Here is a 12,889-nt window from a genome sequence, read left to right on the forward strand (position 1 = left end):
TGCACCGCAGCATACCTAGACAATATTGTAATCTTCAGCATGGATTGGGCAAGTCATCTGAAAAAGATCCAGGTTGTGTTTGATGCTTTTAGGAAGGCGGAGATTTCAATAAATCCAAAAAAGTGTCATGGGAACAGAAAAGACCAGATACCTAGGATATGTAGTAGGTATAGGCAAGATCAAACCTCAGATGAGTAAAATGGACGCAATGTAGAACTGGCCAAGACCACTCAAAGAAGAAAGTTAGGGCCTTTCTGAGAATCGTAGGGTACTACAGGTGGTTCCTTCCAAATTTTACCATAATGGCCACACTCCTGACCTACTTCCTTAAGAGGATAAAATCATTTATGGCCAAATGGAGTTTGGAGGTGTAGATAACCTTTCAAGAACTGAAAGAAGCTCTGTGTAAGCACCCTGTCCTGGTAGTCCCCGACTTTAAGAAGGAATTTGTACTCCAGATGGATGCCTCAGAAGTCGCATTAGGAGCTGTCCTTTCTATGGAGATACACGGAGAGGAGCACTCTGTTCTCTACCTTGTAGTAAACTGTCGGCATGTGAGAAAATGTATTCCATTTTAGAATGGAATACTTGGCCACAAATTGGGAGGTCGATACATGATAGTATCATCTGTTGGGGTGAAAATTTTAACTAGTGTCAGACTTTAGCCTTAGATGGATGAGGCAGGAAAAGGGGAAAAATTATCTTGTTAGCGGCTGGTTTCTAGCCCTGCAGGATTTCTGCTTCCATGTGGAACATAGAGACGTGATGTTACATGCTAATGCCGATGCTCTCTCGAGAATCGCGTGTCTAGTGGTAAAAGGTGCCATGCCCCTCATCTTTAGGCAGAGGGGGAAGTATGTGTCTGCTGGACACCTATTGGATGGGAGATATGTATCACAGAGGTGGTTGTCCTCTGTGATGTAGACCTGGAGTAATGTTTTAAGTACACATAGTACTCAGAGCGGTTAATCGGCCATGACAGGGTCAAGTTTAGTGTGACCAGCGCAAGAGTTGGGCGGGATGGCTGCTTACCATATCTACAATCCTGGGTGTGGCTCACATTGTAAAATGGGGCTTGTTTGTTTCATACATTATTTATGTGTGGAGGTGTGCAGACCTCCAAAATTGTGTGTCCTCCCTAAAGGACTAAACAGCTGGACTCTAACCCAAGCGGGCAAACATGTACTGCTGTATGGACTTTTTACTTTATGTTCCACTTTGTGCCAGACAAGGGCTGTATTTTTTTCCTGTGATGCGCTTTATGTGAGTAGCATTGTTGCAAGACATACACTTACCTATAAGCATCCTTTCATTCTGTAATGGCGGGAGCCCTGCCTTCCTTTGGGAGATGGGCTATGGATGATGCCATTTAAACTGCTTCTTTTGCCTAATAAAGATTGTTACTTTCTGCATAGCTGAGGGCTCATGACCATTTCGTTTTTTTTGTTTGTGTGGATTAAAGTGTATAGGTTTTATCAGTAGATGTCAGGAAAAAAAGAGAATGTGAAAAATAAGTAAAGATAGTAACACATCGATGATTCCACACTACTTTGTGCCACCACTGCATGAGTCCTCCACCAGTCTCTGTATTTCCTGATCTGGCCCAACAAATTTGAGATACCTATGGCCAATTAGTTGCTGAAGCAATGGCCATCATAGATAGTGATAGTGAGCATGGAGGAGATGACTTGGTCAGCATACAAATTATATCTCATCATGTGCTTCTTCTTATTATCTTCAGTAATTGTATTATTACATGGGATTCTTTATGATGCATGATGTTATATCAGTCTCATCTTCACATCAAGGTCCCTACGATATCGGATCCTCTGTGGAAATCTTCTATATTTAGACGGTTTTTCTGATAAAGCCATCAAGGATGGATATAGACAAGAACAAATTGGTGGAGAGGATATTACAACTCACCCTAGAGATCCTCTTCCGACTTACTGGAGAGGTGAGAGATTCTGATGATGTCACATTGCAGCATTCTTATCTATGAGAATAACAGATGGACAGAACTGGAGAGGTGAGGACTCTGGGAATGTCTGTAGTGAGATTTATTAATGTGTCTCTCCATATAAAGGATTACACAGTAGTGAAGAAGACCTCTAGTGAGCGCTGTCAGGCGCCTGAGTGTGAGAGATGGGGAAGTCCCCCGAGCTCAATCACGGGGCTTCCTCCTCACCCCCTGATACATGAGGAGATCAATGACCAGAAGATCCTAGAACTCGCCTACAAGATGATTGAGCTGCTGACTGGAGAGGTGACTCTGCTGGGAATGCTGGGACATTATACAGTAAGGCTATGAAGGAATCGGGGTGATGACGGTATCATTCTATGTTTCAGGTTCCTTTAAGATGTCAGGATGTCACCATCTATTTCTCCATAGAGGAGTGGGAGTTTTTAGAAGCACACAAAGATCTGTACAAGACCGTGATGATGGCGGTTCCCCAGCCCCTCACATCACAAGGTAAAAAACAGGACTAAATACACACGGCCTATATTTATTTGTATGTAACAAATTAATTCAGTCCCTGTATGTGTTTCCTCCAGTTCTACCCTCTAAGAGGACAACACCAGAGAGATGTGCCCGTCCTCTTCTCCCACAGGACTGTAAACAAGAAGATCCCAATGTTCCTCAGGATCATCAGGTAGATGGAGAGAAGGTGTCATGAGATCTCCCCTATGATGTGTAGACGGCTGTGAAGGTCTTGTGCTCAGTCTTGTTTTATCCCCCAGTATTATATGTTTTATACTTGTGTAATGAGAGCAGTGGAGATGGCAGGATTAGAGCTGATCATAAATGTGACTTCTCCATCTGTCTGTGACTTTTACAATATTTGTTGCAGGGTGAAGATCTGACCCATATTAATACTACAGACACATACGTGAGGGGTGATGAGCGGGGTAAAGAGGAGATTCCTACAGATAACAGCCCAGGTGAGTTGTACCCACTAAATACAGAGTCATAGATTCTTCTCAGCATCAGCTTTCACTGCTTTATCAGCAATGTAGTCCGGACATATCACAATCATGTGATCACATTTCTGCCATTAGACCCCTACATGTTCCTCCACTTAAAACTTTTCCAATTTGGGAATTGAAACCCTTTCTTTTATGGGGCTTACAACCTGGAGGGTTGGCTACAAAGCCAAATTACAGCAAACTTAGAATGTGCTGACAATTTAGAAAATCATTTGAAGAAAAATAGTATGATCGGCCTCTAAGAGATGGTTTTTTTTTTTTAACTCAAATAGATTTTTATTAAGAAGAACATCACAGTATTCATACAACAGTGATACAAGCATTTTTGATATTCCCATAAACCACCCCCTCAACAATCAAACTCACCCCCTTCCCCCTTTAGATAGCTCATATTATCCCTTTAACACCACCTGTACACGTATATAGAATTACATTATACAACATCTGTTATAGCAGTGCAGACAAGCAACCCGCATATACATACCCTTGAGACCGTTCATTCACCTATCCACGCATCCCAAATCCATCCAAGGCGTCCACAGTTTGTCATACATCACCAGTTTTCCCCTTTTCTTTTAGACCCCCTTCTCCTTCTTAAGGACATGCTTCACATAGGCAAGGTATTCTCCTCTTGAAGGTGGATCCTCCTTTATCGAATTCCTCGCTATTACCTTTCGAGCCATATATAGTAATCTAGCAATTGCCACCTTCAGATTGTTTTCGACTTTTATCTCCTTCACATATCCCAGCAAGCAAACCACTGGCCCTCTTGGGACCACACACCTATAAGCCTCTTCCACAGGACTCAGGACCACTAACCAAAAGGCAGCCAATCTTGGACACGTCCACAGCATATGAAATAATCCAGCATTTTCGTTCTTACACCGAGTACACTCAGAGTTAGACCGTAATCCAGCCCTATACATAACTTCCGGAGACCTATATACTCTATGTAAAATATAAAGCTGAGAGAGTCTATACGGCTCACTCAGTGACAATTTTGGTATCCACTCCAGAATCGACTCCCACGTTTCATCGTCCAAGTGACCCAGCTCTCTTTCCCACTTAGCCCTCGCATTGATTGGATATCCAAGTAAATGAGTATGTATTAGGTCTCTATATACAGTATAGAGGAGATGACCCCCCTCATAGTCCCCCCCCCCACACACACACATACTCCAGCACTAGGTCGCCCTGAATTTTAATGCAATCATCTCTGTTTTGAGCTCTGTACGCATGCCTCATCTGAGCATACTGATATTCCCCGGAGGCCTTAACACCATATTCCGACTGCAGCCTGGAAAAAGATTTCAACTCCCGCTGCCCTAATATCTGAAAGACATACCGTATCCCCCTGGCCAGCCATTCCGACAAACATCCCAACGTCATAAACTCCGGAAGATTGTTATTATGCCATAATGGAGAAACTAGTTAGACAGGTGACCCCCCCGAATTTGTTTGATCCTCCCCCATATTTTATGTATCAGAAATAGTGTTGGGTAGATTTTAAGAGAAAGTTAAGGTTAATGATGCTGTTGCCTTTTTAGTATCTTTATATCTTACTGGCTGAATTTATTTTCTCTCTCTCCTGTGCTGGTGATTCTACAGTGAGAGATGGCATGGCCATGAAGAGGTGTAGGAGGCGTTTTCTTTTTTTTCTTTTTAAATTTTTGCCTTATATACAAGTCATTATATAGGAAAGAATACTTCTTATTTTTTTCCTGTAAAATCCATTTTATCTTTGGTTTTGTATGTTTTTTTGTCATTCCATGTGTGTACTAATATTCTGAAAACATTCTTCCCAGCAGCGACCTGGGAGTCAGAGATGCGCTCAGGCGTCTTCCCCATGCTGTTCCCATTCTATTTGAGTGCTGTTTCCATCCATTTCAGATATTTTCCTGCTTCCCCCAGCCCTCCTGTTAGGGTCTTCTGGAAAAATGCTGAAATTTCCCATTGTCTTCCATTATGTTCGGTACTCGAGTCAAGCACGTCCGAACGTCCAACCTGCTCGATTTGAGTAATTTAGTGCTCGATCATCACTAATTACAATGCATTATGCCAGCGATCAGAGTAAAAAAAAGTGAACGTCCCATAGAGGGTCTAATTAAAAAAATAAAACAAATAAAAAAAATTATACCAATTAATAGGTATGTAAAAAAAAATACACATATTCGCCATGTCCAGACACACCCAACCTGTTAAACTGTCTCACTAGTCAACCCCTTCAATGAACAACGTAAAAAAAAAGTGGAAAAAACTACTCTGTTTCAACATACCGCGATACAAAAAGTGGAATAAAATGTGAGTGAAAACTCGAATGGAAATAAAAATGGTATAGCTGAAAATGACATCTTGTCCTGCAAAAAGCAAGCCATCAAACAACTGCATCGGCAGAGAAATAAAAAAAGCTATAGCTCTCAGAGTCCAGCGATGCAAAAATAATTATTTTTTCTATAAAATATTTTTTCTTGTGTAGAAGAGGCAAATCATTAAAAAAACAATATAGTTGTGGTATCGCTGTAATCATACAGTCCCGAAGAATAAAGCTGTCTTATCAATTATACCACACGCAAAACGGTATTTTAAAAAATTCCTGAATTCCTTGTTTTTGTTCATTTTGGCGACTGAAAATCAGAATAGAAAGTGATCAAAAATATCATGTACCCAAAAAAGAGCAACCCGGCCCTTAAAAAAAGCCCTCACATGACTTTGTCAGCAGAAATTTATAAACATTTTAGCTCTCAAAATATGGGGATCCAAAACTTTTTTTTTTTTGCACAAAGAAAGCTTTTTTTTTTAGCATGTGACAGAAGCCAAACATAAAAACACAATATAAATCTGGTATCGCTGTAATCGCACCGACCCGAAGACTAAAGTAGTCTAATGACATATACCGCACAAGAAATATCGTAGAAAAATAAATAAAACCAAATCTTGACCTGCTGTTGATTTGTTCATTCTGCATTGCATTCCAAAGATTGCAGTAAGGTCAGCTCACATTTATCCTGCGCTTTACGCTGAGCGCTTTCATCGAGGTTTCTGTGTAAGTCTCTGAAATACGTGAATCAGACAGAACCCCCGGTTCAAGATTCCCTATAATGAGGCAGATGAAGGCACTGTGGACGCCATCTGGCCTGTGATCTGGCAGTGTCCGTCATTTTAGGAATGCATAAAAGTGGAGTCTGCCACAGTTTTGTGCACTTCTGAAAAGAAGGACACCGCTGAACAGAGGCCGGACAGAGTCCAGAGTAACTCTGCTGAATTGCGTCATTTGGAGATTTAGACGGAAACCCATACAGTTGTGCTCAAAAGTTGTGCTTACATACACCAGCAGAATTTTTGCTTTTTTGGCCTTTTTTCAGAGAATGTGAATGATAACACAAAACCTTTTTCTCCACTCATGGTTTGTAGTTGGGTGAAGCCATTTTTTGCCAAACTACTGTGTTTTCACTTTTTAAATCATAATAACAACCCAAAACACCTAAAAGACCCTGATCAAAAGTTTACATATCCCATTTCTTAATATCGTGTATTGCCCCCTCTAACATAAATGACAGCTTGAAGTCTTTTGTGGTAGTTGTGGATGAGGTTCTTTATTTTCTCAGATGGTAAAGCTGCCCACTATTCTTGGCAAAAAGCATTCAGTTCCTGTAAATTCTCAGAGTAATTTTCCTCCTACTGAAGACTTAGATTCCCCTTTCATTGCACCCATAAAGTATGATGCCAACAAAAGTGCCCCACAAACACAGTATGATACCGCCAAAGTGAATTCTTTAACAGTACCCTTCACACGCACAGTATGAAGACCCCACTGTACCCACTTCAACTTCCCCGGCAAATTATGGTGATTCCAACGCAGTATGATTCCCGAACTGTGACCTCCCACACAGCCCTCCATGCAGAATAATGACCCAACACCTCATCACACTGTAAGGTCCCCACCAACAGTATAATGGCTTCTACACAGTATGATAGACCCAACACAAACCTTCTCACTGTATAATTTCTTGAATACACTATAATTGCCCCCACATAAGCTTCCATAAAGTATAAAAGCTCCCACATAGCCCTCCAAATATTGTTATTGCCCCCATATAGTATAATGGGCCCCAGACTTCTCCATATAGTATAATGCACCCCCCATAGTCTTTCCTATTGTATAATGCACTCCCCATATTCCCCCATATACTATAATGCACCCTCCATAGTCCTCCATACAGTATACGTACACCCAAATTCCTCCATATTGTATAATGCACCCTCCATAGTCCTCCATACAGTATAATACGCGTAGTCCAGTTCTCCATATAGTATAATGCACTCCCCATAACCCTCCATATAGTATAGTGCGCTTCCCATAGCCCTCCATATAGGATAATGCACTACCCATAGCCCTCCACATAGTGCAATGCACCCTCCATTGTCCTCAGTACAGTACAATGTACTCCCCATTGTCTTCCATACAGCATATTGCACCCCTGAGAGTTATCCATATAGTATAATTCACCATTTAAGGAATTGGCCACAAAATAAAGACTATTGGACCAATGGACATAGAGCAAAGTCCACGGCTCTAGGGGATGCTGACTTTTCAGCATGGAGCAACGGTTGCGTCCATCTTATTGTTGTGTTTTATTAGAGATCTGCTTGCTCTTCAGTTCAGCCTCTGGAATAAGTTTCCATTCAGTGACAGTAAGAGGAAGATTGCTGGATCTTATGCATACATAAGGCCAGACAGGAGATTGATAAAGGTAAATGTCAGTGTCTCAGGTGCCTCAATTAAACCATTGTTCTCCCAGCCACTAGTCCCATTGTATGGAAAGGGGTAGTGGAGCCATCAGCACAGGGGATCTCATATACAGTCCCAGGTGAAGGGCCTCATGAACATTCTCCCACCAAAGAAAAATTAGCTTTGGGTGGGAGGGGTGTTTCCCGAGAGCTGGGCTCAATTCTTTGGGGCAGCTTGGGATATTTAATACACTGACGAGGAAATGGAGATGTTGTCTCTGCTTGAAGCTGGATAAATGTGTTTTGGTCGGGGTACTATCCGTCGTCTACAGGAGCATGGATTGTGACTGCATATTAGACTTTTGAGAGATACAAAAGTTGACGGCCAATCAAGAATTTAGAGACAGTATCTCCTGGTAGGGGGGCAGGGGAACTACTGGCCCCAGATTGGCATTTTGTGGATTGGGGGCTTTGCATTGTGGCCATCTACCTGGAGTTGCTATAATGCCATGGATGTGTGAGATAAAAAATAGTTGCATTGTTAACATGTCTAGATGATTATTACAACCCACAACCTCAAATCTTCACACACCCCATAGTCCTTCATATAATATAATGTACCCCCATAGTCCTCCATATAGTATAGTGCACTATGCTTAGTCCTCCATATAGTATAATGCACTCCCCATAACCCTCCATATAGTATAGTGCGCTTCCCATAGCCCTCGATATAGGATAATGCACTACCCATAGCCCTCCACATAGTGTAATGCACCCTCCATTGTCCTCAATACAGGACAATGTATTCCCCATTGTCTTCCATGCAGTATATTGCACCCCCGAGAGTTATCCATATAGTATAATTCACCATTTAAGGAATTGGCCACAAAATTAAGACTATTGGACCATTGGACATAGAGCAAAGTCCACGGCTCTAAGGGATGCTGACTTTTTCCAGCATGGAGCAACGGTTACTTCCATCTTGTTGTGTTTTATTAGAGATTTGCTTGCTCGTCAGTTGAGCCTCAGGAATAAGTTTCCATTCAGTGACAGTAAGCAGAGGAAGATTGCTGAATCTTATGTATACAAAGGCCAGACAAGAGAGTGATAAAGGTGAATGTAAGTGTCTCAGAGGCCTCAATTAAACCATTGTTTTCCCACCTACTAGTCTCATTGTATGGAAGGGGGTAGTAGACCCAGTGGAGCCATCAGCACAGGGGATCTCGTATGCAGTCCCAGGTGAAGGGCCTCAGGAACATTCTCCCACCAAAGCACAGTTAGCTTTGGGAGGGATGTTTCCCAAGAGCTGGGCTCAATTCCATGGGGCGGCTTGGGATATTTAGGACACTGACAAAGAAATGGAGATGTTGTCTCTGCTTGAAGCTGGATACATGTGCTTTGGTCGGGGTATCCGTCGTCTACAGGAGCATAGACTGTGACTGCATACTATACTATCGGGAGATACAAAAGTTGATGGCCAATCAAGAATTTAGAGACAGTATCTCCTGGTAGGGGGGCAGTGGAACTACCGGCCCCAGATTGGGATTTTGTGGATTGGGGGCTTTGCATTGTGGCTATCTACCTGGAGTTGCTATGATGCCATGGACGTAAGGGATAAAAAATAGTTGCGTTGTTAACATATCTAGAAGATTATTACAACCCACAACCTCAAATCTTCACACACCCCATAGTCCTTCATATAATATAATGTACCCCCATAGTCCTCTATATAGTATAATGCACTCCCCATAGTCCGCCATACAGTATAAATGCACCTTATAGTCCTCCATATAATATATTACCCTCCCCATAGTCCTCCATACAGTAAAATGCACTTTCCATAGTCCTCAATACAGTATAATGCACTCCCCATAGTCCTCCATACAGTAAAATGCACTCCCCATAGCCATCTATACAGTATAATGCTACCCCCGTAATCCATACAGTATAATGCACTTCACATAGCCCATACAGTATAAAGCTATCCCAGTAATCCATACCATATAATGCATTTCCCATAATCAATACAGTTTAATACACTTCCCATAGTCCATACAATATATGCTCTCCCCATAGTCCATGCAGTATAATGCTGTCCTCATAGTCCATGCAGCATAATGTGCTCCCCATAGTCCATACAGTATATTGCACTCCCCCTAGCCCTCAATACAGTATTATGGCCAACACAATGAACTTATTGATTAAAAAAATAAAATACAATACTTGCCTCTCCTCCTTTTTCACTTTATGTAGTGATTCCAGTGAAATATTTTTTTCTGTGACATATTGTACTAAGTTTCTGGTAATTTTCGGTTAATATATTTTGCGTTTATTTGTGAAAATGCTTGAAAATTGCCAAATAATTAAGAAAGATTTAATTTGCAAACTTTCAATTTGTACGCGCCTTAATCAGATAGTGATGCCAGACAAAATTGGTAATAAAAAACATTAACTGTATTCTTACTTTAGGTCGGCAGCATTTTTCCAGCATTCCATTTTATTTTTTTTACATTCTTTCATTTTGTTTCAGATGAGAGTAAAATTACAAGTTGGGGAAAAAGAATGTATATGTTCAACTAAAATTTACAAAAGCTATTTTTTGGTATCAAATCACTTTTGAAATTACTTTGAGGCGTCTAGATTTTAGATAGAACCAGGAGGGCAGAGAAAATACAAAATCAGAGGGCATAAGAGAAGTCAGTAAACGGGCCAGTATCACAACAGCATCAAATGCACAAGTCGGGAGCTGAGCAAACAGGACTGCACCAGAGAAGAACAATGCTGTATCTGGCAGCTTACGGCAATATACTTGGACCTTTAGTAGGGTGTGGTGCTTTCCAATTACCTGAAGCAGGGAGTTGATTATTTCAGGTGGACTGCACACACACCCACACTGCCATACTGTGGTACTGCTGGTCCCAGCCACCCTATCCTTAGTGGCTGGACAGAGCCTGCGCCACCCAGAGCTTCTGGCTACAATGTCTCTTCCATCTCCGGTCCTCCCAAGACCTCCTTCTCTCCTCTACACTTATTCGCTCCTCACCCAACCGCCTCCAAGACTTCTTCCGAATAGCCCCTATTCTCTGGAATTCTTTGCCTCAACAAGTCCGACTATCAACCACATTTGGATCCTTCAGACAGAACCTGAAAACCCACCTCTTCAAGAAAGCCTACAGCCTGCAATGACCCCGCTACCTCCTTCTCTCTCACCACTACCGGTGATATCACCTCAACCAACACCGGGACTGCTGCAACCCACCAACCTATTGTCTCCTTCCCCACCATCCTGTAGCATGTAAGCCCGAAAGGGCAGGGTCCTCTCTCCCCTCTGTATCAGTCTGTCATTGTTAGTTTGTTTACTGTAAGTGATATCTGTAATTTGTATGAAACCCATTCTCATGTACAGCACCATGGAATCAATGGTGCTATATAAATAATAATAATAATCACCAACCCCACCTGCAGAAGGAATGATGGCGGCAACTGATTATAGAAGCAGACATCGCAGGATCAGACACCAGAGGAGATCAGACACACCATTTGAGAAGCCCTAATGTTACAGAAAATCAGAGGATTAGAAAATCCCATAAAGTGACTCCATTTTGTAACTTTAACAGTTGAATACCATGCTTCAATGGCACATGCAATGAAGTCATCTATTAGATTGTGGACTGTCACTATCTTAGTGAATAATTCAATTTTACTACATAACTTCCCATTTCTTTGAACATTTTAGTAGATATGCTCAAAAATATAAATTTCAAGGATATTTTATTCAAAAATAATAATTGGTTTTATTATTGGCAGATGACTGTACCAGGAGATCAGAGGGACAACTGACAGCTTCAATTTTTAAATCTGAGGACCTTGAGATCACACAGGATACAATTGAAGTGAATACCATTACTAGAGATATACCATCATCCATTCACAGCAAAAATCTGTCATCTGATCCTATGAAAGAGGTCCTTTCTTCTGATTCACTACAGACTGAGAAAAATAAAATTCACAAAAGAGACATTGAAAAACAAACTGCTGTTAAAGCAAAGAAGCCAATAACACATCCAGAATATGGAAATCGTTTTCCTCTAAAAACATCTTTTGTAATACATCAACAAATTCACACAGAGGAGAAGAGATTTACTTGTTCCAAGTGTGGGATATATTTTAAACAGAAATCGGATGTTTTTAGGCATAAGAGAATTCATACTGAGGAGAAGCCATATTCATGTTCAGAATGTGGAAAATGTTTTACCCGGAAATCGCATCTTGTTAGTCACCACAGAATTCACACAGGGGAGAAGCCTTTTTCATGTTCAGAATGTGGAAAATATTTTAACCAGAAATCATGTCTTATTACACACCAGAGAATTCACACAGGGGAAAAGCCGTTTTCATGTTCAGAATGTGGGAAATGTTTTACACGTAACTTGTTACTTGTTGCACATCAAAGAATTCACACAGGGGAGAATCCATATTCATGTTCAGAGTGTGGAAAATGTTTTAAGTGCAAGTCGACTCTTGTAAGTCACCAGAGAACTCACACAGGAGAAAAGCCATATTCATGTTCAGACTGTGGAAAATGTTATGGGCAGAGATCATGTCTTGTTTCTCACCAGAGAACTCACAAAGTGGAAAAGCCTTATTCATGTTCAGAATGTGAAAAATATTTTGTACAGAAATCACACCTTGTTAGACATCAGAGAAATCACACAAGGGAGAAACTATATTCATGTCTAGAATGTGGGAAAGGTTTTGTACAGAAACCAGATCTTCTTAATCACCAGAGAACTCACACAGGGGAGAAGCCATATTCATGTCCACAATGTGAGAAATGTTTTGTACAGAAATCACATCTTGTTAGACACCAGAGAACTCACACTGGAGAGAAGCCATTTTCATGTTCAGAATGTGGAATATGTTTTGGCCATAAATCTTCGCTTCTTAGACACCAGATAATTCACACAGGGGAGAAGCAATGTTCATATTAAGAATGTGGGAAATGTTTTGAACAATAATGCTATTTTCTTAAATATCTAAAATCCCACAAGGGGAGAAGCCATTATCATACCAGGAATGTGGAAATTGAATTATTAGAAAACATATTTTGTTAAACATCAAACATAAAACACATGGTGAGAAACTATTTTTTTTTTTAAATTGTACAAAGCAT

The 12,889-nt window shown here is 41.0% G+C and overlaps 1 pseudogene; it reads left to right on the plus strand.

The window, feature by feature from the left end:
* Window positions 1–12,889, plus strand: part of LOC141052958 (uncharacterized) — a 233,456-nt pseudogene that overhangs the window by 17,783 nt on the left and 202,784 nt on the right.

The sequence above is a fragment of the Dendrobates tinctorius genome, unplaced genomic scaffold (assembly GCF_039654945.1).
Source record: "Dendrobates tinctorius isolate UK_male_01 unplaced genomic scaffold, ASM3965494v1 ptg000164l, whole genome shotgun sequence".
In the NCBI taxonomy this organism is placed as follows: Eukaryota; Metazoa; Chordata; class Amphibia; order Anura; family Dendrobatidae; genus Dendrobates; species Dendrobates tinctorius.